Source organism: Abramis brama (genome assembly GCF_963993115.1).
Source record: "Abramis brama genome assembly, chromosome: 15".
NCBI lineage: Eukaryota > Metazoa > Chordata > Actinopteri > Cypriniformes > Leuciscidae > Abramis > Abramis brama.
Genome location: NC_139977.1, coordinates 22,584,010 through 22,590,009, shown reverse-complemented (window position 1 = coordinate 22,590,009; position 6,000 = coordinate 22,584,010). Strand labels below are relative to the sequence as shown.

The following is a 6,000-nucleotide window of genomic DNA, read 5'->3' as shown; positions in this document are numbered from 1 at the left end:
CTTATTAACAGCAGCACCATCTTTGATTTTTAACAGGAATGAAAGCAAGGTTTTGAGGGATAGACATACATCTCTTCAGTGTTGTACTGTTATTTAATGTGTTTTTTGGATTGTTCTGCTGACGAAACACAAAATAGCAAAATATCTTTCCAATAAATTTTTGTAGAGAAAAAACTCCAGATAACATGAGCTGTGTAAAATTATTAGTGATCTATAGGAGCTTTATACAGCTTTTTAAAGCGGATGCCATTGTGTAGAATACTGCAGAACTGACTTGCAGGTGTTTAAACATAATATCAGACAAGTGAGAACAATCCATTGCAAAGGAGCTAAAAGTCTGTTGGTTTTCCTTATTCCTTCATTGCTCATTTTGACTCATCTCTGTCCATCTTTACTCTGCCATATGGTCAATCAGCAAGTAGTGACTGTTGTGGGAGCGGCAGGAGGGGAAGATGACTCTGTGTCTCTGCTGTTTGTGTTAGGAAAAGCAGGTTTATTCTGCATCTTTCAGCGTAGATACACACCATGGAGAACAGGCAGTCTCTCTATGCTACTCTCATTTCTGACATTTTCTCACATTCACACCTTGTTAAACCTTGGAGAAAATGTCAAGGTCTTACTTGCACTCGACTCTACTGTACTGGTAACAGAATGTAACAGAACACGCGGTTTTCCTCCGCACTGAGTTGGGCTGCTCTCAAAAGGGCCTCAGTAAGAGAAGAAGAGAGAACCAGCAGACATCAAAGGTAAGGAAAGGAAAAATACACCCATGAATGGCACGTTAGTATTTTCACAAAAAACGACAAATATCAGTTTACATGTCCAAATATTCCTTTTGCCATTAATTGTAATAATCCAGTGAGATTTTTGTATGCACAAGGATGACAACAGCCGGTATGATCCACACAGAGATCTGATCTCACCATCATCGAGTCTGTCTGTGATTACATGAAGAAACAGAAAAAACTGAGACAGACTAAATCCAGAAGAACTGTGGCAACATCAAGATTCTTTAAGAAACCAATACCTGCAAAGCTACCTGAAAAATGTGCAAGTGTACCTAGGACAAAAGCAGTTTTATATGCAAAAGGTGGTCACACTAAATATTGATTTGATTCAGTTAATAGAAGTTAACTGAAAAATAAAATATATTTATGACATTATTTTGAAAGCATCCTCACTTCACAGCATTTTTTTCACAAGTACCTTACTGTAGCTTTGCAGGAAGGTTTCTTCAAGCTTTCTGGATACGTTGCCACTGTTCTTCTGGATTTAGTCTGTCTCAGTTTTGTTGTTTCTTGTAATCAGACAGACTCAATGATGGTGAGATCAGATCTCTGTGTGGAGCACCGGCTGTTGTCAGGCTCCTTGTGCATACAACATTTCACTAGATTATTACAATTAATGGCAAAAGGAAAACGTGATGTGGCGACGTGATGAAATACAGGCAGAAGTAATGTGTCTCAATAGGGGTCTTGGGAGCAGGGCAGAGGGCAAGAGCAGCTGTTTTCTTGTCACGAAGCAGCTGGGATCTCCCTGTCCTTTCTCACACCTAGCCACCTCCATTAATATTTATATCAATGAGTGCAGAGTTCTGAATAGCATTCTAGCATACTAGTCTAATCTTTCTATTTCTTTCTGCCATGTCACTATATTGCAGAAATACAAGTAATATAATTAAAATAAAGCTGAAATAAAATAAAATATAAATATTAGATGAAAAACAGCTCAAGACACTTTCACCATCAGTATTACCCCACTCTTGATTTTTTTTAAGCTGTTACATGTCTTGAAAAATGCGGTTGCTAACAATTGGCTAAATGGGACTACAGAGGCTGTCAAGGAGATTAAACGTCATCATGCCGAAAAGATAAGCTCAGTATATTAGATAAAAACTGAGCGTTGTCGGAAGCTTAGTGATGGTGACGTTGAAATTGTGGGACTGTGGTGTAGTTTGTTAGCCTACCTTTAGCTTTTTACTTCTGGCGACTGTACTTAGGCTTCAAAATTCATAAAAGTTGTGTTCATCTGTGATAATTATCTTGATGGACAAAACGTGCAAGTATCAAACTTTTTTGTCGAGGGAACCAGCGTCATGCTAACTGCCGGTTGGCCACTTGGCCTACAAAGTGAAGTCATACTTGCACCACTCTATGAACAAAACAAGAGAGTTAATGGGTGTGTCTCAAAATCAGTTCTCTAGTTCAGTAGTCAGGGCACAGATCAGAAAGTCGGCCATTTTAAGGGCTCTCTCAATTGCAAAATCATTCCAGGGTACTGAAAAGTTTGCTCCCTAAAAAGTCCTACAATACACCAAGAAAACCAGGGCTGCGTTCCACTCCAAATTTGTATGCCCTTCTCTCGCTAACTTTCCTCCGTCTTGTGGACTCGAATGTGCGCCACTTTAATTCCGCTATACTGGCAGAACTCATGCATAAGGTCTAAATGGAACTCCCTTGATCACTTGGAATTCACCAATGATTATTTAAACCCATTGTTTACTAATGAATTTGTTTTATGCACCATTCTATATGCATATAAGTAGGAGAAAATATAACCTATAGGTATATGGGTCAATGACGTGACGCCTACATTTTCTGTCCGATTGCATTTTTTCAGGCAAAAACGGGTTTAAATGCATAAAAAGATACTGCATATTTAAAGTACCTCTCCCATGTATGTACTCACTTTAACTCATCAAAAACCTTTACTTATTTGTTTTTTTTTTTGTTATTTAAAGTGTCAAAACATCACTATGCACTATTTGGCATGATTTCCAAAATGTTTTGTAATCCTTTAAAAAAATTCAAAGCATTTGTATTTATATTTCCATCATAATATACAAACAAACTTTGTCCGATGATGTCCATTTTATGAAATATCATGTGGTGTGACCATTGGGACTTTTATGTTTAAAACTATTCAAACACAGGACATATACCAATTTACCAAGGACCCATGGAAGCAGCAAGCAGGTTTGTAATTCTCTCAAATTGGAAAAAAAATAAACCTCTGTAATGGTTGGTATGTAGTTGCCACATTTGGATGTCATGTGGTATGACCTCAAAAAAAAAATTATATTAAAGCCACACCGCGGACTTTGTGACCTAAAGAGTTGACGCATACGAGTTATTTTAAATGATTCCTCAGGCCAATATACAGCGTTTGACACTATTAATTCTCCGAGCGGGGCTGCCCTCTTGAAATACCGCCTATGTAAGTTTGGAGAAGACGGACCGTCGTTGGCCAGGTCATGTGACCTGGAGAACGTATCGCTTTACGGCCATCACGTGACCATAGGCTCTGATATACTCATAGAGCAGACTTTTGCGACAGTGCTGCGGCGCTTGTGGCCTCTAGGGGCGCTAGACGTGAAAGTTACAGGTCTAGCGCCCCTAGCGCCCGCAAAAGTTCCGCGGTGTGGCTTTAAAGTTATTTCTACAAATATATATTTGTATTATAAATTTCATAGTGACCTTTTTTTGGGAAGCTAGCTTGTTTTGTTTAGGTGGCCAATTCTGTGCCTGTAAATTTTGAATGAATTTGAAAATATCATGTGGTGCGACCAAATATCATGTGGTGCGACCACTGCAGACTGTTTTCCATGATAGATATATGTCCTAGATTGGCAGTTTTATGCTTTTATATTCAATTGACAGTTTATATACAAAAAATACTTTAATTTAGTATCATTTGGAATAGATTTTTATGCAATTTGGGATATTTTCTTCATATATTTCAAGTTTGTTTACTCTTTGTACAATATGAGAAAAATGCAACAACAAAAAATTAGAGCATGTAATTTCAGTTTAGTAATTATGCATTTATTAGTAGTGTATTTATTATTGCCTATTTATTTATTTAACACTATTTAAATCTATTTTACCAGATGCCACTGCCAAGCGAAAAAATTCTGACCCTGCAGCAAGAGGGGAGTACCTTGATAGGAGAAGAGTGAAATATTATTACAGTATAAAATATCTGTTTTCTATGTGAACATATAGTAAACTGTAATTTATTCCTGTGATCAAAGCTAAATTTAATCTTCAGCATCTTTAATCCAGTCTTCAGTGTCACATGATCCTTCAGAAATCATTCTAATATGTAACCCTGGACCACAAAACCAGTCACATGGGTCAATTTTTTTAAATTGAGATTTATACATCATATGAAAGCTGAAAAAATAAGCTTTCCATTGATGTATGGTTTGTTAAGATAGAACAATATTTGGCCGATACAACTGAAAATCTGGAATCTGAGGGTGCAAAAAAAATGAAACATTGAGAAAATCGCCTTTAAAGTTGTCCATTTATGTTTGCGATATTGCTATATTCACTCATCAAAAATAAATATTTTATATATTTATGGTAGGACATTTACAAAATATGAAACATGATCTTTATTTAATATCCTAATGATTTTTGGAATAAAAGAAAAATCGATAATTTTGACCCATACAATGTATTGTTGGCTATTGCCACAAATATATCCTGTGAGACTTGACTGTTTTTGTGATCCAGGGTCACTAATGATTTGCTGCTCAAGAAACACTTCTGATTATTATCAATGTTCATATTTTTGTGGAAACTGATACATTTTATTTGTCAGGATTATTTGATGAATAGAAAGTTCAAAAGAACAGCATTTATTTGAAATATAATCTTTTGTAACATTATAGCCTAAATATCTTTACTGTCACTTTTTATCAACTGAATGTGTCCTTGATTAATAAAAGTATTAATTACTTAAAAAACGATTGACCCCAAATGTTACCTGTATACAATAATTTTATGAAATAATTTACATCTATAACATTATTATTTGTTAGAAAGAAATTCTTAGTCAAGTTAAAAGAAATGGTGCACTTGTGTTTGTGATGTGATTTTTATATATAAAAAAAATATGTTCAGGAAAATTCTGTGAAATTTGTATGAAATCTGGTTTAAATCAATTTTTTTTGTATAAAATGTATTGTTCATTGATCTCTTTAAATAGATTTTTAACTATATAAGGTCTTCGTGTCATTTGGAGTGACCAGTTATCATGTGGTGCGACCAATAAAAGCAATCACTGTATTAAATGTAAAATAAAATATCTTATTTCTGTGGCTGAAATATGAATCACTGATACATTATGCTTTAGTAAATGATATTTTTAAAACATTTATTATAAAACAAATTATAAAACAAAAAACGAGATCATTATTTACAAAAACTCAAAAGAAATGCAAAACTTGGTTTCTAAACACTTTAATTACTAAGAATTTTTTTACATAAAAAATGTTTAAGCATGTTAAGGAAATTAATTAATTTTCAGATAAATCACGGTCGCACCACATGACATTTTTTAAGGCTACGGACAATTCATCTAGATGAAAAAACACTAAAATCACTTAAATTTTTTAAATGAATTTAGGTGTACACAACATCCTTATTGTTTGAACAATTGCAACAGGTATTATTTTTTTTTGTATTTTAAAATTGACCTGTCGAAAATCCTTATACGTCATTGACCCATATGCTGTTGGAGAAAATGAAAATGAGAATTATCCAAAAAAAAATTCTCAATAGTAGAATAGTAGACTTCCGTTTCGCTAGCCAGTAGGTAAGAAGCCATTTTATAGGAGCACGCACAAAACACTATTAAACACCTTGATGGTTAGCCTAATATTTATCACACCCGCGGTGGGGGGATGAAATGAAGAAGTGGCCTGACATCTTATGAGAATATTTTCAGTTATTTTGTGCTGTGACCATAGACTGTTAAAAAAGATGGATGACGCCCCTTCACTCTCTTCCATTGGTGAAAAGTGAAGCCGCCAAAGTCCTAATATGGCGCTGATATCTTGCGCAAATTTGGGACCTGATTCTGCGCAGTAGTAATGCGGGACCTGCTTTTGCGCAGTAGTGAGCAGGAAGTAAAGCCATGATATCAAGGTCCTGCCCTCACTCCCTCAGAAACGGTTAATAAAAAAATTACTGTGTAAAATAAACAGTTATG

At 35.0% G+C, this 6,000-nt stretch overlaps 1 protein-coding gene across 6 annotated transcripts in view; it reads left to right on the top strand.

Annotated features, from left to right (window-relative positions):
- The first annotated feature begins 527 nt into the window (after window positions 1-527).
- Window positions 528-6,000, top strand: part of rimbp2a (RIMS binding protein 2a) — a 75,844-nt gene continuing 70,371 nt past the window's right edge. For all 6 annotated transcript variants that reach the window (XM_084137682.1, XM_084137683.1, XM_084137686.1 and 3 more), the window contains exon 1: window positions 528-746. The gene's annotated coding sequence lies outside the window, so the exon portion shown is untranslated. The remainder of the gene's footprint in view (window positions 747-6,000) is intronic.